General features: G+C 34.1%; 1 protein-coding gene across 1 annotated transcript in view; it reads left to right on the forward strand.

Moving 5' to 3' along the window:
* Window positions 1-13,824: 13,824 nt before the first annotated feature.
* Window positions 13,825-20,614, forward strand: part of LOC106463920 (transcription factor CP2-like) — a 79,734-nt gene continuing 72,944 nt past the window's right edge. Inside the window, exon 1 of the mRNA XM_022391836.1 lies at window positions 13,825-13,908. The gene's annotated coding sequence lies outside the window, so the exon portion shown is untranslated. The remainder of the gene's footprint in view (window positions 13,909-20,614) is intronic.

Here is a 20,614-nt window from a genome sequence, read left to right on the forward strand (position 1 = left end):
TTTCATATTGATAGAATTCTTGAAAACAGAATGTCTTCCTTTTTCAGTATTGGCACCTTTGTGTTTTTTTTTAATGTTTATAATGTTAAGACAAGAAATAGAAGCACAATTTCATATCCTTTGTTACAAACAAGTTTTTACTTCACCTATCCAACGGACATGTACTCCAACTAATTTGAATATACAAAATGATAAAGGAAAACTGATTAAAAAAAAACACTTAAGTTTCCAAACGTATTTTGTGATACCCAAAATAACGATTAAGGAGTTACTGAATTTTAAATTTAATGTTGTTTGTGTGTGTAATGTTCTCAAACTTTCTCATTCCTTAAAAAAAAAATTCTAAATCGTTTGTGCTCGAGAGTTTAGTAACTTTGAATAAGCTTTTTTTTTAGAACAGAAAGAAAATGGTATTTTTCAAAGAAGAAGGCGGTTGTTTATCACGAAAAAAACTGCTAAAATTGCCAACCAAAAATATGTTGTATTACGACAAGAAAAAAAAAACCTTCAAAGCAACGAAGGTGCTTTGCTGCGAATGATGCGAATCCCATTAAGTGCAGGGCGTTCGGCTTATCGCGAGTACACAAGTAGGAGACAGTTGGACGACAGCTAACAAATGATTAGTTTTGTGGGTAAAATGTCCATTCTCTCACTATACTATATACCTGAGATTCGGCAGTAAGGAATTTTTCAGGCTTCAAACACATTTGTTTTTGCACCTAATGACCTAAGTCTTTCCATTACTACTGATTATACTTATTCAATGTTTATCTCATACTGTTTTTCATCTAAGATTTTCATTAATAATACTTTCTCCTGTGAATTTGTCTTTGTAATTATTATCTTTATAATATGTCCTTTTCGTGTTACCGTTTTATTTCATTTAAAATTCCAAGCTAGATCATATCATTAACGAAGAGCTGTCACTTATTTAACAAGAAATTGTCTGTTAGTACTAGAAACTAGTGTAAGGTTTTTGTTATAAAACAATATTGCTTGTAGTATTGAACAAAATATATTTTTGAAATTAGATGCTGAATATTATACAACAAAAAATTATAAAATTCAAAAATTCACCGTCTGAATTTTTAACTTCGTGACGTTTTCATTCTTTCATTTTTCTAGTTCATTCTTTCCTTTCGAATCCCCGTCACACCAAACATGCTCGCCCTTTCAGCCGTGGTGGCGTTATAATGTGACGGTCAATCCCACTGTTCGTTGGTAAAAGAGTAGCCCAAGAGTTGGCGGTGGGTGGTGATGACTAGCTGCCTTCCTCTAGTCTTACACTGCTAAATTAGGGACAGCTAGCGCAGATAGCCCTCGTGTAGCTTTGCGCGAAATTCACAAACAAACATTCTTTCCTTCAAGTCTAGTTTGATACTGTATGTTGTTTTTTAATGGGGATGATTATTGTTTATATTTATTATTTAAGTTTTTACTCTGAAATCATAAATACGTCTTTATTACATAGTACTTTAGTTCCCAAGAAAATATTTGTTCAGCGCAAGATGCCATTTGTCTCTGAAACTGCTGTTGTTTACAGTATGCTACAAGAAACCGAAGACTTAATATTGGTGGTAGGCAATAACCCTAAAATCATGATAATAAGTCAGAGACAAATTTATTGTGGAATGTTGCATATTTTATGCTAAAATATAAAAAAGCTAAATTATGGAAAATATCTCTATTTTCTAAACACGTGGTATTAAACAAAAGTTATTAAACAACTACAACTTGTGTTTAATAAAAAGTTTCAAATATAGATGAAAAAGAAAAGAATGAGCAGTAAAGACAAAATAATAAAGAAGTTAATTAAATGTATTAAAACTAATACTAGAATTTGAGAAGAAAGAAAGAGAGAGAAAAAATAAAATAAATCGAATGTTAAGATCGATGAGTGGAAATAACGTTAAAAAGTCAACAGAAGAATTACAATATTGCGGGAACTGTTGAGCAGTGTTTGTTTCAAGCCTAAACACTGTACATCTCATCATGACTTATTGTGTGTTTTGCCTTCACGTTTCCTTATCATTCGACTGTCCAGATTATATTCGTATTTCTGGACGGAGAACTGATAAGGGCTTGTGTAGGCTACGACTTCTCCTGAGAATCTGCGTCTGATTGGTCAAAGGAAATGGTTAAAGAAGACTAAGATTCATCGGTGTTTTGATTTCTGGGACCTTTTCAGCGATAATTCAAAAGAAAACAGAGGTATGTTTAGTATTGATTTCTTATCTTCTTTTATCGCCTTTGTTCATAAATAATATTATCTTCGCAAAAATTCTAAGGTAGGTTAAAACCAAAGAAATTCTAAAAAATGATGGAGAATCTGTTATAATCGTATGAAATCATACTTTTTATGGGACTTATACTTGAATCTATTCTAGAAAGACCTAAAATCCGATACAGACAAAGAACTAACCGCATCCTTGCTCTGCAATTCGAAGATTGTCTACAATTTTCAATTTTTTATCTCGTAAACTTCATAAGAAAACCCCACTTCCACTTTTTAACATCCACTACAAAACATCGAATCTAAAGAACATGCTCCTTTTTTTATTCCTGAACCACAAGTAGGCAAGTGGATACAAATCGAAAAGTACGTGGTCCTCCCCCCCCCCCAGGCTTACAACGCTAGAAACCGGATTTCGCTACTCGTGGTGGGCAGAACACAGATAGCCCCTTGTGCTGAACTACAAAAAATAATAATAATTTCTTTTTTAAGTAATTTGTCACTAAAGTTTTTCTCTATATATTTGGAAAAAAGTTTCGGATAATAAAAAAAACCTTCTACTTTTTTAACCTTACGCCTGAATGTCACGTTAATGATTCTTTTATTTATTTGGAAGCTTTCTTTTCGTTTAAGAAAAAAAAAAAACGAGAACAAATTTAAAAAAATTATGTTCGTTCATTCGCTTTGGCGAAGGGTAGAAACTTAACACTATCGAAATAATGATAGCTTACTAAAAATGACTGTTCTGAATATATTTTCGGGAAGAGAAAAGCATGCACAATGAGGGGAAATATAATACTTTAGCTTGACAATTACATGGTTTTGAAATAGAAAAATATTCAATTTATTCTGATATGATACGTTTCAAAATCATATGTAAACAGTGTATTTATATATATATATATATATATATATATATATATAACTAATAATAGTAGTTTGGTTTGTTTTGAATTTCGCGCAAAGTTAATTTAGCAGAGAAAGAGTGGAGGGAAGGCAACTAATCATCATCACCCATCGCCAACTCTTAGGCTACTCTTTTACCAACTAATAGTGGGATTGACTGTCACATTATAACGTCCCCATGACTGGAAAGGCGAGTATATTTGGCGGAACGGGATTCGAACCCGCGACCCTCAGATTAGGAGTCGAGCTCCATAACCACCTGGCCGAGTTATAAAATGAGAACGAAGTCTTCATTTGTTTGGATATAAACATACAGCCTAACTCTTTGTTAAAAATATAATTATTATCACTAATTAAAATATATTGTAAACAAATCTTCAGTTTTTGTGAATATTTTTGTATCAGTATATATGTGTAAATACTATTATTATTAACCCTCAAATTACAGATCTGTTTGTAAACCGTTCATTACCAGCGGGGTCCGTATATTTCATCATATTGAGAGATTTTGTGTTTACGTCTGTTAAAACTTTCATGATCAAACACCAAAATTGGGTGAAACCACTCGCTTTTTATGTAAAACACACAGGTAAAACTAGCTACAATAAATGGAAATAACTGCAACATTGACAGTATTTAACCATCCACTCGTCTTTTCTTTTGTTTTTCTTGACTTAAATGTTAATATGTTTCCTGTAATAAACAATTTCATGGATCAAGCAAAGTAAACCATAAAAAGATTAGAAATAGCGTCCCAGTTGTTAACGCGGCGGATTGTGTTCTCGTGATTCGCGCCCCGTTAAAAACAAGAAGAATCCAACTCTGTTTGTGCGTGATAACTGTCACTGTCAGATCCCACTATTCGATTTAGAGTAGCCCAGGAGTTGGCGGTGGGCGATATTGATTAGATGCCTTCCCACTAGTATATAACTTTAAATTAGGGACGATTAGCGCAGATAGCATTCGAGTAGCTTTGCGCGAAATTCAACAAATTTAGAAATATGTTTAACATGCTGATAGGATCCACATGGACTCCTCTCGGTAAACCTAGAATTAAAGTACTAACACTAGCAAAAACTCGTAAGTCAGGCCTGCAGACTTTGATCCAGTTTCCAATTGAACAGGACAGTCATTAAATTTAACTGTTTTTAAGAACATATGTTCAACAATTTTATATGTTAATGAACCGGGGTGTCTCGCTGCTCCCACACTTCATTATGGGGGTGGGGAGGGAGCGCTGCTTCCACACTTCAAATATAGATTATTTTCCATATTGCTTTCTTATACATTCAAATGTGGATCGATGCGATTATAATGATGTTAAAAGGTTAAAATTAAGGAACTTGTGTATATATACTTAAAATATTAAAATCCACAAACGAACAACGTTTTGTAGTACACAATTAAAAATCTTTATTTAAACCTATCAACTGTTGTAAAGGTCACTCTTAGTCGGTTTAAATAAAGATTTTAATTGTGTATTATAAAACGATGTTCGTTTATGGATTTTAATATTTTAATAATGTCTAATGTGGAACGTTTTATACAAAAACGAAGTTTTTATCATTAGCTGAAAGCTCACCGATCTTGGCTTTACTACTGTTTCACAATAATACACCTCAAGCAATTACTTTTGGAACTTCTATTTAATTAATAAACATATGAAATAACTAATTTAATAACTAGCTGCTCTGTCAAGGGGAGAGGGTGTAAGGAAAATCGTGGCGACCCCTCACTTCTAAATTTAGCACTTCATAACGGGTAGTAAAGGACTTTTAATAACTTTTGAAGTATACTATTACATGTTGTTCAAGTAGTTCTATGAGGTAATTCTTGTTTAAAAATAATAATTAAAAACGGAGAAGACTTACAAAATAACTAATCGATTCTAACTTTCTGCAAATAATGTGAAATACAAATGTGTAGGTAATGTGTGAGATATATAGAGTTGCTGAATTCTTTATTAAAAATATCAGAATTGAATTGGTAATAAAAGAATTGTGACAGAATATGAGATTCAAGTAACCAAGTCTCGTGAAAAACCTTAAATAAAAATAGATTCATGCCCAGAAAGAATTGAAGGAAACTTTACGCGCGGGAATAAAAATTATAATAAACTGATCCAAAATTTAACATTTACGAATAAGCATAATAATTACTGTTGTCTTCAACTAATTCAACAACTAATATTTATTTACAAGTAAGGGATAAATACTAAATTTAAAACTTTTATACATGAATTTGTCTGCTCGTTTCTTTTGAAGAAGTTAGATAAAGGGATTTATCATCTTTATTCTAAATTGTTACATCTAAAGTTACTTTTAGAGGGAAATTAATTTCTTTTATTTTGAGCAATTAATAATCAAACTGCAAATATATTAAGTTCTATACTGCCATTGATATTTGATGCTGTTAAAAAAGAGATCAGATTGTTGACGAAGTTTGATACCAGGATGTAAAATATCTAAGATATAAAATAAACACGTCGTAAAAAAACAACAAAAACAACATATTTTTATTCTTTCTTTCATTTAAGCGTACACTAACTTTGTAGAAAGCAACCAAAGAGAAAAAGTATTAATTGGTTTCCTCACGGGTAAGATTCTAAAAAAATAAATAAAAGTAAACCTAACCAGTTAAGTTTTACTTCTTTTTTTTTACACATAAGCTATAACTTACTTCCGAAAGCAGAATTTCTACTTAAATATATGTTTCATTTCTTCCTCTATTTTAATTTTCGTCATAACAGCAGGAAGAAATATTTGTTGATTTTTTTTTATCAATCCTTCTCGTTGATAAATCCGACAGGAAGTATTTAAAACACTATATCCTACCTACAGTTAAATCCTAAACTTTTTGATCCCAGGAAAATGTTTCTCATTCTTCATACGGGTACTCTCTCTTACCTTAGAAACAGAAAGCCTTTAAAATACGTTTTATTCTTCTTAATCTCCGCCAGGTTTTGAATTACAAAGAAGAATGAACTTGGTAAAGTATGTTTCTCATTCCTATTGTAGTGATAACCTATTAAGTGTTATTAATAGTAAACTTGATAAAGTATGTTTCTCATTCCTGTTGTAGTGATAACCTATTAAGTGTTATTAATAGTAAACTTGATAAAGTATGTTTCTCATTCCTATTGTAGTGATAACCTATTAAGTGTTATTAATAGTAAACTTGATAAAGTATGTTTCTCATTCCTATTGTAGGGATAACCTATTAAGTATTATTAATAGTAAACTTGGTAAAGTATGTTTCTCATTCCTATTGTAGGGATAACCTATTAAGTGTTATTAATAGTAAACTTGATAAAGTATGTTTCTCATTCCTGTTGTAGGGATAACCTATTAAGTGTTATTAATAGGTTGTTGAAAATAATTTGGCAAGCGTTTTTGTGAGAGTTTGATTTATATTTGGATAAACATTTTTATATTTTTGATTTGAATGGGACTTTTAAAAGTAATTATATTTATATTGGCCTTTAATGATTATGATCCTATGTCACCTCAGAGTGTTAAATCCTCTCTCCTCCTCACTAAGAATATAACTGTTTCAGAACCAAATGCCCGATTCTTTAAACTATATACATCGTAAGATAACCTAAAATTTGTCTTTTTGTCTCACCTTTGAAAAATAAAAAAAAGTGCTTGCTTTGTTTTAATAGTTTACCGTCGTCTTCACTCTTCTAACTTCCAGTTATTTCCGACTGTCTTTATTTCCCCATTGACTCGTTGGTTTGCAATGTCCAGAAGATTAGTATGTGGGGCACTGCTCTAAACTGCACATGTTCAGGAGGCAAAGCTTTTAAAAAGCCTTGTTCTTTGTTGCTTTAAATCTTGATCCTAACAGTTGTGGTACTAAGTTTCCATTAATGTGTGACAAATCTTCAGACATAACCAACACAATCCAAGGTCAGTCATAGAAATCTTGAACACGTGTTTCATGAGTATATTTACAAGTTGGTATGTTCGTATTTTGAATAATTATTATCTAAGTATTTCCACTAAAGCTTTTGAGCAAAGTAAATCATTACTTGAAGAAATTTCATTGTAGCTGAAACAGGTTATTATTAACAAGTCAAATTACACAAGACACGTCTTTCGAAAATTACATAACTTCTCTCTCAAGTAAAGTAACAATTGCCTATATACAATCTCAAGTAAATCAACCAGAAGCTAAGACTGTGTTTTTGCTGTTGTTCTTTGTGTTTCTAATCATTTTGGGTGGCCATTTTTATTTTATTTTTGTTTCTCTGCGTATGTTTCATGTTTCTGTATAAATGAAGAGTCATTTGTTTTCACTTGGCTGATATTAAATTTAACTGAAAGATAATTTCTTGAAATAAATTTTAAATATAAACTTTTCTATGTTTTCTATTCTCGTCGGAAAGTGACCGGACTGGAACTCTACAGATGAAGATAATATTTGGTGTCCTGAAAAAAATATTCTTTAATATCAAACATGCGCGTTCATAGAAAAATATCACTTTTAAGCTACTTATTCAAGGATATTAAAACTGCCAGCTAACTATTACTTTAAGCATATCTTTGTGGTTCCCAAATTATTAAAATGTCTATAAACTTGAAAGTATAAATTTATACACAAACTGGAATACTTTACATCAAATTTCGGGCATCTTTCAAATGCTATTTTTAGAAGACAATAAATCTTTTAAAAACTTCTACCCAATAAATAAAATACAAAATTTTAGAAATCTTCCTTTATATCTAAAATGTTCAGATTTTTTCCCATTTAAAATATTTCAAAACAGTTGGTTCAAACCACACATTTCGCTCAGTTTGTGTTGAACTTTATCCTAAAAAATGGTGTCATATCATGATGATACGGTATGTGGAGCAGTGACACCAGCGACAGAAAGCTAGTTTATATTGTGATGTGTGAATCGTTAAAGGTTGGCATGATTGGAAACTTGCCAAGATCGAGATATACATCTACAAGCCACTTCCAGCCATACCTTCGATGAACATTCTCTCTCTCTCTCACTCACTCATCCACACACAAAAAAAAAGAAGAAAAAAATAGAATGAGTTTACAAGCAAAAGCACTTAGAATCAAATGGTGGGAAGCCAAGATGTGTACACGGCTATTAGACGATCTTCACCTTTGAAAAGTTAATTTGAAATAACAAAAACAGCAACTGAATAGTGCTGAACTCATCCATTCCCTTCGGGAAACATTTTAGTTATTTTAAAGGTTTGCGAGTAAATTAATTCTCAAATACATCTACAAATTAGAAAAATTTCCATTTTATAAAGTTTACAGTTGATAAGTAAGCAAGTTTTCCTTTACATTTAGCTGTTTTCCTAAGCGTAAAAAATAAACATTTACTACATTGTAACCAAAAAATATATTATGTGCTTGTAAACTTTCGATGATAGTTCTCCATAGGGTAAATATGGTTTTCCATAATTTCATGATATATTTAAGACAAAAGAAAAATGTTATTGGTGAATAAATTTACTATTAAAATTGTCTTTAATGTCAAAACATAAAAAAATACTCTGACAAAAATTTATTTAAAACCTTGTTGAATTAATGCTAGGGTAACGTGTGAGAAATGAAAGTTTTATCAGAATTCCACATGGTTAAAGCTTTGAGAAAATATTATTTCATCATAAATGTTTCTTCTTTGGAGAACACTTAGTATATTTCGAAAACCAACACTTCCAAGAAATAAAATAAATCGTGTAACAATTAGCACAACCTAATGAATAAATTGAGAGTTTTCATATAAATCTGTATTGTTTTTGTTTTTAAGTCACTAATAAACCGTCTCATTTGAATGTGTTTGTCTTAATATTATATTTATCATCTACAAATCATAGTAAAACTTCGATTTTGTTTTAAGGATTTGATGAATGGTGTTCTCTTTTTATTGTCATTAATGTGCAGGGTTATGTTAATAGAAAAATCTATTCATTCTTGAAATATAAATTAATTATTAGAAACTCCCAAAACATTGTATAAACAAACCAGTCAAACTTTGTTTTCGTTATCCGAAATGTAAAGCTAATCTATTAGTATTTTGCTCTAGGGTTAGTGATAACGCATGTATATATAGATATCACAGGCCCCCCGGTAAGTTTTTATGGCTTATAACTAAAATTCGAGGTACATTCCCGGCATTGGGTACATTGTAGATAGTCCATTGCGAAGTTTTGCGCTTTAAGATAACCAACAATCTATGTTACACATTTATCAACAAATCTTTAAATTGGCTAAAGGGAAAAGTATCCTCCATCAAATGGCTCAAATTAGCTTAAATCATTAAATTCATATAAAAATCAAAAACTATTATACTTCATTAATCTTGTCAGCAATATAGACTCTTTGTGCATAATTAACCTTTTCAAGATGACAAATTTGAAGCCGCTGGTTTGATCTTAATCTTAAGATTATTAAGGACTTAAAAACTAGAAAAAGCAATACGTTTCTAAATAATGAAGAGAATCCTATGAATATACAAAAAACAATGGTTATTTTAAAAAACACACTTAGGCATGTGTATGTTCACGGTATTATCCTTCTATACACAAATCAATATCTTTGAGACATAATAAAAAAGGTTAATGATATTGAATACATTCAGTTAAGTGCAATTTTCCGAATCATAGTACATCAATTATCCTATTGAAATCATTATATATTAAGCTGTCAGTGACGTCAGACTTAATTGGTCATTTGTCCACCATTTATTATAATAACATATATATCAAAATTAATGTATTTTAATAAAAGGTTAAAATGTCAGTTATTTAGAATTTTTATAATTCGTTTTATTATAACGAAGGTGTTATTAAAAACTATATTTAGTTGGGTTTTTTATCATAACGCTGTCTTTTGTAGATAATGACAACTGGAAAAATATTGTTTCTTTCTCTCTAATTTTAAATAATAAAGCTTGTAATTAATTCATTTAATCCTAAAAATTTCTGAAATTTTTATAAAGCTTATGCATGGTAATATTAATTTGCTGTTTAAACACGATGTTAAACTAATGAAATTACTAGTTTGCTTGCAATTACAGTTTCTACAAGAATATATTGCCATCTAGTGGATAACGAAACTACTATTAATATTAGACGTTGTAAAATTTGCATTTCTAACCACTTGTTCCTTATTCTAAAATATTGAAACTCTCTAACTATAAATATATGATAAAAAAATTGTATACTTGTATACGCTTATATAAACGGACATTATGGATTGGTATTTTACTGAAAATACATTAATTATAACAAAATATTAAACATTAGCTTTTAATTAAAATCTAACAGTTTGAATGAATTATTTTATTTCTATTTTGTTTTAATGTTATTTTCACTTATTTTACTTTACCAATGGAAAAAAGCTCGATATTGACAATAGGTTGACTAGTCAATCCAAAACTTTCTCAATCTTGTATAGGAAATTGAAAACTTTAAATTTATTGTAGAGACACACTTTTATATCTGTACTTTTTTTATTGTACAAGTGATTAAAGTATCCAAAAGTGGGTTAGCAGAGAATTAATCAACAAATGTCATAACTTGTTGTTTTGTGAAATCGATATATTTCAAACATAAAAAAAGAGCATTTTAGAGATTGCATACTTTCGCCCCGCCCCCCCTTTTCGACATTGCATGTGTTTATATTGGATAACGTCAAATTTCACCATTGAAAATTCCGACAGTCCTTCTCAGATTCAGAATGTTCAACGACCCGGATCATTTTCATTTTTGTAGTGTGATGAAGAGTCAACATTAGCGTGTCCATGAAATTTAGTATATATCTGATCATACTCTACAAAACTGCTAAAATGCTCTATCTTCCCATTATAAAAAATGCTTCAAAGTGATCCAGAATCAGGATCCGGACCAAATTTGAGGACAGTTTCATACTGACTTCTCATCTTGTTTTCGTATACATCGGTTTATTAATTTTCGAGGTACGCGCGCAGAAGCACAGACAGACACACACACACGACACGATAACAATACCCTTTCCCGCCCTCTCCGGGGGCGAGGGTAATAATTGTTAAGCCAAGTAAAATAAAAAAAAACTATTCTTGTATTCTACACACTTATCTCTGTATTCCGCAGCAGAATAGTACACTACTCACAAAAATTAAAAGATAATGAGATTTTGATTTTTTTTTTCGAAATTTGAAGGAGAATAAAAAGCACAGAGAGACATTCAGTACTGACGAAACTTGTTTACTACAAATAGTATAGGTAAACAATACCAAGCAAGTCGAAAATTTCATTTACAAATAACAAAAATGCGAAATTAGCGAAAAAAAATGCCAACATTGGACTACACAAATATCAAAGAAAAACTTATCAAAATGAACAAACTTAACAAAATGAGTCTTTAGTAGGTGATATAAGTCTTCCTTTATTGTTTAGGTCTGGTGTTTTTGGAGTCTACTCGAAATCTGTGGTCTCAGGTTCAAATCCCCATCACATCGAATATGCTCGCCAGGGTGGTATTGACTAGCTGCCTTCCTGTCTATTAGTGCTAAATTGGGGACGGCTAACGCAAGTAGTCCTCGTGTAGCTGTGCGTGAAATTCAAAACAAACCAAACCTTTATTGTTTACGACTTATCTGCACCTGTTCCCCATATTGCTGATGGCATTTCAGATGACTTGCTGGGGCAGCATAGTCCACTCCTGGGTGAGATCAGCTCTGAGGTCCCGGGCAGTTGTAGAAACAGGTTATTTGTCTCTAACTGCTCTCCCTGCCAAGTCCTGCACATACTCAATCGGATTTAGGTTCAGTGAGTTCGCAGGTCAACCCAATACCTTTATTCCTTCACACTTAATAAATTGACATGTTATTCTGGTGGTGTGAGGACGGGTGTTATCCCACTAATACACGAATTGATTTTTAACAGCACCAACAAAATGGCAAGCAACGGGTAGCAGTACCTCATCCATGTAACGTCTTGATGTCAGGGGTCCTCCATTTGCCACATACAGGGCTGTACGCTCCTGCATGCAGATGCCACACCAGACCATGATTGAGCCATCCCCAAAAGTATCATGGTGAACGATATAATAGGCCATTCTTCGCGTCTCCAGGACTTCATACGTCGATCACTTGAAGACATACAGAACCTGCTCTCATCTGTGAACAGTACAGGATCCATTGGTGAAGAGTCCAGGTGACATGTTTCTGAGCAAACGCCAGCCAGGTTGTTTCATGCCTTGTGTTTAGTACGTGGGTGCTGACTAATATTCTTTACCTATTACCAGCCTCATGGAGCAGTTCCTGACCGTTGAGCACGTTACATACTCTCTTGATTTCTAAGGGCTAAATTCCACAGATATCGGTTGTCTGCTACACTTTTAGCCCTTCTGCGACCCTGACCTGATCTCCTGGTGTATTTATTCTCTTGTGTCCTTGTATCTGCACTACAATCTATTGACCAAAGGTTGTAACACCCCATGACCTGTACCACCTCTGGTTGTGGCCTTCCTGAAACAATATGACGGCTCTGCAAAGTCCAGTTTCAGTTACTTGGTTTATAACAGCTTGCACACTCTTTGCAAAAGTCAATACCAACAAGAAAAATTCATAAACCTAACATTATTCAACATTAAACCTCTTTCCTAATCAATCAAAATTAGCCTTTTGATTTATTGAACTTAGGCCATTTCTCATAAAAAGCCTATTACACAAGGAATCATTTATGCATAAACTTGTAAGTCCTAGGTAGGGTTAGTGTAATCCTCTACAATAAGCATGCTAAATTTTAAAACTTCATAATCTACAAATATACAAATTTTAACAAACCTCTGTCCTTTAATATTTGTAAGTAATATAAATTGTATTTATAGTGATATAGTATTACTACCTATATGAGCCGCTATATATAATAACATTGAAATATATAAGACATTCTAAAAACAGACCGATTTTTAACTGGGAAAAACAAAGAAAGTAATTGATTCTAAAAATTCCGAAAAATACACACACTCAAAGGAGTACAGCCTGTTTTATTTATATAATGTTGATGTTGTATTTTTCATGAATAATTGCGCTGACGCGTGTAAGTAATGCTGTAAGCTAGAATGCATAACATAACGTTTTCTCTCTTTTTCTAACAATGTAATAATAGCCAAGGTAATTTTAAACCCTCTCAAAACGAACCAAAAATGCACGTTTTATACGGCCTCAAAGGTTTACCGGCATGGCATGAACAGGTGGTTAGGGCGCTCGACTCGCAATCTGAGGGTCGCGGATTCGAATCCACATCCAACCAAAGATGCTAGCCGTTTTAGCCGCGGGGGTGTTATAATGTGACTATCAATCCTACTATTCATTAGTAAAAGAGTAGCCAAAAGTTGGCGGTGGGTGGTGATGACTAGCTGTCTTCTCTTTAATTTTTCACTGCTAAATTAGGGAGGCTTACTTCTATTTACCATAAATGCTTTACAATAATATCTCGTTTGAGATAATATAAATTAAAAAGAAACCCTCGTTATAAAGCAACTTGTTGTTTCTTCCCAAATTCTTTAAATCATTTGAGGGGGACATATTTGTTTATTAAGTTCTGACATAATCTTGAGTTAAAAATATGGTTTCTTCTAATATCCATCAGAGAGCGTTAGTAAGCATCATTTTTTGAGTCTAAATTTTACGTAGTGGTTCTCATAGAGTGTGATTTTCAATCAAATTCCGAATACAGATATATTACAATGAAGGAAAGGCGATTCTAGATTTCCAATCTAGTCCGATATTATTCACTAAAGGCTTATATACTGTAAGTTTCATTTGTTTCAAATGTCAGTGCTTGTTATTAGGCTTAAAATTTGCGAAATGTTTATTGTACATTCACTCTATTTGACTACTAAAGTCAAAAGTACAATTTACAAATACAATATGACGATGAACTTGAAGTATGACTACTGACTCGTACGTATGACTTTTTGACTGGTTAACCTATTTTAATATATTGGACATGAAACTGTAGGATTTGTGTTCGCGATGCTGATATTTAATTGTTAATTTTGCCTATTACAGGCCTAATTATACTTTATAGAACAAAGAGTTCCATTATTATTTGAATTATTTATTAGGGTCAGGATAGGCCTACCTATATGAGTGTAATTAATGTTATTGTTAGCCTTAAGACGTTAAGTTAATGTTTACGTTTATAAGTAATAGTACTATTAGTAATGAATTAAGGATTTTATTATAAAACAAGCTAAAGATTTTATTTCTGATGGCATTGCAGGAGTTGATATTGATAGTGACTTTATCTTAGTCTTAGTCTTAAATCATAATAAATTGAAAAAGAGGTTTCTGAAAAAAAAAAAAATCCAAAGCGTAAAGTATTACTTAATTTTTCAATGACAGTGTACCATTTGCATGATTTAACTTAAATTTGATTAACAACACCAGCAGACATTTGGAATTACCATAGCCTTTACCATGGATGGCAGTTTGTTTCAGAGATTTATAACCTTTATTGAGGAAATGAAACTGCCTGAACTGGAAATGTGTCAAAATGTAAACTTATGACATCTTATCCTACTGCTTTTCAAGTTCAAAATGAGAAAGTCTGATGCATCAATTTTATTAATTTTAATTCCAAAACATACTTACCTCCACTGACACTATAGCTATTTCTCGATCTCCAGGGTTTCCACTTGCCCATCTAAGCATTGAAAACACTTGCTCCAGTCTTTTATACTTCACTGGAATGTCCTTGGCAAATTCTAATTTTCAAATTTCTCCACCAACTTCAATGTGCCCTCTATCTAGGTACTGTCTATAAGCACCTCATTCAGATAATGTAATCACTTATTCTCAACAAAGCATGTGTTTCTATAAATAAGAATGTTGTGATTATTCACAATTTACGTTGCGTCTTTGAATGTGGTTTGCATTACTACAGTTATATCTTCGTATATTTATAAATTTCTGATGGGTATGAATTCCCAAGTTAATGTTTCTATTATGGAGGCCATTCAGACCTTTCCCCTTCCATCTCTGTGACCTGGTATTTGTTAACGACCAGGGTAGGGGTCACTCTCAGTCGTGTGTTGTGATTATTCACAATTTATGTTGCGACTTTGAATGTGGTTTGCGTTACTACAGTTATATCTTTTTATATTTATAAATTACTGATGGTTATGAATTCTCAAGTTAATGTTTCTATTATGGAGGCCATTCAGACCTTTCCTCTTCCACCTCTGTGACCTGGTATTTGTTAACAACCAGGGGAGGGGTCACTCTCAGTCAAGACTGTCTGTAATATGATCCATTGTGAAATGGACACATATATGCAGACCGAGGGTGTCTTTTTTTCTGGCTCCTTCTTTTACTAGGTCGGCCTCAACAGAAAATCATTTTTATCAGCCACCCCCCAGCCCCTTTTTTTTCAGTTGGTTACTTGGGTTTGGGGGGGGGTCTCCTATTACATTTGACTCTCCCACTTCCTTGTTGGCAGCAAGGACAGCCAGTGACTAATTGGTTTTTTTATTTTGTCCTGATGTTGCTGTTCATGCTGGGAGATTTGCCATTCAGTTACACAATAAGATAGCTATCACTGGTCCCCCATGTTTATCAGAACAGCATGCTTTGGCTTATCACTGCCAGGAGGAGGTATTTATAGATTCTCTATGAATGGTCCCCCTTTTGGACCTGTGGGGGTCTCAATTGAAACCTGTGATCACTTTAAACAGATCACAATTTTCTCAGATTCATCTTACTCTCACGACTGTCCTCAGGTTTTATATCTTTGATCCAACTTTTGTTGGAAGTCTATCAATGTTCCCCTAGACAATTTGAGGACAACTTGAGGATTTTGCTGACATCTACCTCAGTCAGATTATCTTCTTCAGTTCCTTTTCTGGTTTCCTGGCTATTTTGTTGTTTAGATTTATTGGGTAGAGATTTTTGTGTTAAAAAGTGTTTGTTTACCATCTTCTGCCCTCTGTTCCAGGTTGTTTGCTGGAGTTCCAGAGATTCAGTTTGTTTACATTCTTCTTTATCATTATTGACTTTTTGCCTTTCTGGCCCAGATTTGGGAGTGTCGGCTCTTGGTTTTTCTCAACCCCCTCCTTCGGTTCTCAGTTCTAATGCTTCCCATAATAGAGTCCATCCGTATTCTCAAGGATTTTTGGCTCGGACAGACCGTTGACAACAGCGTTGGTATCTATCCAGTGGGACCACATTTACATCACTTTCTGATTGTATGGAATTCTTTCACCAGGGATCCATGGGTAATTTTAGATCCTCCTCAATTTACTATGGAATCTTTCCTTAACATACGATGGCACTCAGATGGTTTCTTAGATTTATGCACAAGGGTCTGGTTCTGCAGGTCTCCAATACCTTTTGGTCTTGCATCAGCACCTTATGTCTTCTGTAGAGTTGTTCGAGCTTTTTCTTGTCATCTAAATTCCTTAGACCTGTACACACATCATTATATGGATGGCTGGATTCTTCTGGCACCATCCCTTCAAGTAGCAGAACAACATTTTCAGATTCATCTTTCAGAAGCCACAAATGCAGGCTTCCTTATCAGACTGGAGAAATCTATTCTGTCACCAATGCAATATGTCATACATCTGGGTGTGTTTTTCAATACTCTTAAGTCGTGCTTCAATCAACTCCTATCAGGCTTCAAACCATGGAAATAGCCATCAGGCTTTTACTTATGTCTCCTTATCCTACTGCATAGATGGTTCTCTCTCTTTATTGGAGATGTGGGCATCTCTCAAGCCTCTCATTCCTTTGGGACGAGCTAATATAAGGTCCCTTCAGTGATCACTGCACGATCACTGAATCATGCTTTCTGATCCTTTGTATCATCCTGTCTCAATGCTCAGGAGCAACATTGTTGATTGCGAATGGTGGTTGGATCGTAACAACACTACTATTGGGGTTCCTATTCCACCACTTCATCCTAAGATCCATCTTTTCACAGAGACATCTCTTCAAAGATGGGGAATTTATCTTCAAGGTCAGAAGTTCCAGGGTATTTGGACAGGAGTCGAATCTACCCTCCATATCAACATTCTCGAACTCCTTGCAGTATACTGGGCAATGGCTCAAGGTCTGTCTTTTTTGAAGGGAAAAATTGTCATGTTACATTCTGACAATTCCACGGTGGTATGTCAGATTTCTCGTCAAGAAGGCACACATTCTTGAGACTGTTTTTGTACCTTGGATCTTCTCTACTGGGCTCATTCTTATCATATCAGTGTTTTAGCATGTCGTGTTCCAGGAGTGATAAATTTAATTGCAGATCACTTGTCTTGATCCAAACCAGATTCTTCTGACAGAATGGATGATGCATCACGATGTTTCTCAGTTTTGGTCTCCAATACCTCATCCTCAAGCATTGGCAGTAGATGTGTTCAGTCAGGACTGGACAGGTTTACATCTGTATGCTTTCCTCCTCCCCCCCTCGATTTGGCTATTGCCCTGGTTTCTGATTATGGTTTGCTCCACTCCCTATCGAGTTATCTTGGTTGCACCATATTGGCCAGTTCAAACATGGTTTTTTACTTCTTCAGTTTTTGCAGGTATGTCCTCCATCTACCTCTTCCACATTGGCAGTCTCTGAGACAACCTCAATTAGACATTCTCCACCCAGGTGTTTGGAAATTCAATTTTCTTGCTGGGAAGTTATGAGGTCCTTCACTTGTGGGTTTAACTTCTATGGTTTCTCTATATTTAGCTAAATCTCTTTATAGGCCAACCACAGCTGTTTATCAACGGAAAGGGAATACTTATTGTCAGTGGTGTCTTAAAAGGAATTTCAACCCTTTTTATCCTAAAGTATCTACCATATCCTGTTTTATGACTTGGGTATTTGACAGGGGTCTTTATACACTATTTTCTGTATTCCAAATATTGGAAGGTTTTTGAATCCTCAGTACTATCAGGTCTATTCAAAACCCCTCATATTCTTCTATCCAAATGACCTTTTCAATTACCAAATTGGGATTTTACAGTTGTTTTCCATGCATTGTCACATCCTCCTTTTGAGCCCTTAGCTTCATATTCTTTGTTTCACCTTTCTCTTAAATTGTATTTTTTTGTTGTTATTGGCCTGTGGACATCATTGGTTGGAGTTGTTTGCAATTCCTGTGTTTCGGATTCTTTATCATTTCACATTTGTCCTGCTTTTCCCCAATAGGTCCTTTCTGTCCAAGACTCTGACAGCTAGGAAAGAGGAAAATCCTTATCATCAATCCATTTGCCAGCCATTTCTCACCTTCATGACCACTCCAATCCTAAATGTTTGTTATGTCCTGTTAGGGTCCTCATGTGTTATGTAGCTCATAATAACTCATTTTGAGGTAGTAGGAATTGATTGTTCGTTCACTGGAATCCTTTTTTTTCCCATTACTTATCTCCCATTACCCTAATGAGGTGGCTTCATGAATTGATTCACGTGGCCTATGATGGATTATTGTTACAGAAGAGGAATCTTTTACTTGTCACATCTCACCAGATTTGTCATATCTCTGTCAATTGTCACCCAGTTGAATTGCTCTCTGGAAGACATTGTGCAATCTGGTACATGGATTACTCCTAATACTTTCCTATCTCATTTCTGCTAGTTTCCTCTTCTGAGGGTTTTTGACTAACTCCTGTAGCTATTTTGACCATGTTTTTTCTCTCTGATCAATGTCAGTTTTGTATATTGTTACTGGTGGTCCACTATCTTCTCATAATTCCAAACGCAATGTGGTCCCATCCTAAGTCCTTGGTTAAGCACAGGTTCTACGTCTTCTACATAATTCCAGGGGCAAGCAGAATACTCCTTGTCCACTTGGTTGAAGAGTGAGGATGAATGTTTATAATTTCAAACCAGATGAGTTCTGTTCCTTTGGTTGAGAATTCACACACGATCCCTTCAGTCCGAGCCTAGGGTGTTGCCTTTTGGACTTCTTCAATAGGAGGAGAAAATTTGTCCACTTCTGTGTTGCTTACTTTCTCGTCATGATTCCAGTGGTGTGAAACACATCACTCTATGGCTACAGGTTGGGAGCCACTCAAAAGTATATATAATATTACAGTCGTCCTCTGGTGGGACAGCAGTAAGTCTTCCGATTTACAATGCTAAAATCAGGGGTTCGATTCCCCTTGGTGGACACAGCAGATAGCCCGATGTGGCTTTTCTAAAAAGAACGCACAACCACACAAAACATTGCAGTCCAATAGCTCTAGTCACCAACATGGGATATAGACACCATGACCCCTTAATTCCAACCCCAAGTTGTGGAATTTTGGGCTATCTGGTTGGGGTTGACCTATACTGATGATTACTTGTATTCTATTCCACCTTTAATATAGGATCTGAGCTCTTGGTGAAGAGCATACCTGTTCTGGATGTAGTGTAGTTCCCTCACTCTTGTACCATCTTCATCTTGGTACACTTCTATTCTATACAGATGCTTTCTGTATGGTTCATGCCTGCACCGGCCTCTCCACCTTCTCAATGTGGGATTCTAGCTGTAGTGTCAGCAGAGGTAAGTATGTTTTGGAAGTAATCATTTTCCTAAACTGAAAATGTATTTCCAGTAATACTTATCTCTGCTGACACTCTCCCACCCTGCCTCCCCACTAAAAGCTGGTTTATGTCTCTAAAAAGTGATTACATTATCTGAATAAGGTGCTTATATACAGTACCTAGATAGAGGGTGTATTGAGGTTGGTGGAAAAATTTGCAAATTAAAATTTGCCAAGGGAATTCAAGTGGAGGTATAAAAGACTGGAGCAAGCATTTTCAATGCTTAGATGGGCAAAGAGTGGAAACCCTGGAGATCAAGAAATAGCTAATGTGTCAGTGGAGGTAAGTATTATGGGAAATACATTTTCAGTTTAGGAAACCTTAACTTACTTTAGTTCGATCATCCCTGACCCTTCTCTTTTCAAGAGAGGACAAGTTAAGAAATCTCAACTTATCCTCATATGCCAACCCCTCCATCTCCAGAATCATCCTATGCTACAGTAGTGTTGCTCCTCTGAACCCTCTCCAATTCACTGTCCTACCTTATAACCTAGACATTTTTCATTTATTGAAAGTTTATAATTCTTCTTTCATTCATCTTTTTAGGATAATGCTTTTCATTAAAATAAAATAAGAATTAGAAGAAAAATATACCTTTTTCAACTAGTTTGATTGACTGACAAAACCATCCTGCACTTTTTTAATTCCTGTATTCAAATCAGGTAGTCTTAACTCTGGAATACTGTAAGCCTTTCCTTGTTGAGTTTTTCTTTTGCTGTAAATAAAATATGCAACTCAAAATTCTGAATGTCTTTTACTAATTGCATAGCAGGCATCAATTACCTATAATACTCCACTATTCCATCTTCAGTAATACTTTCTTCTTAACTCTTTTAGCATGGGCTCAGTCCCTGGTACTGACCTCTTAACCATTTTTTGCTTGTTATAGTTTTCATGCTATGTTAACGAAATCTGGCAGATTATCAGTAAACAT

Source organism: Limulus polyphemus, unplaced genomic scaffold, assembly GCF_000517525.1.
Source record: "Limulus polyphemus unplaced genomic scaffold, Limulus_polyphemus-2.1.2 Scaffold56, whole genome shotgun sequence".
NCBI lineage: Eukaryota > Metazoa > Arthropoda > Merostomata > Xiphosura > Limulidae > Limulus > Limulus polyphemus.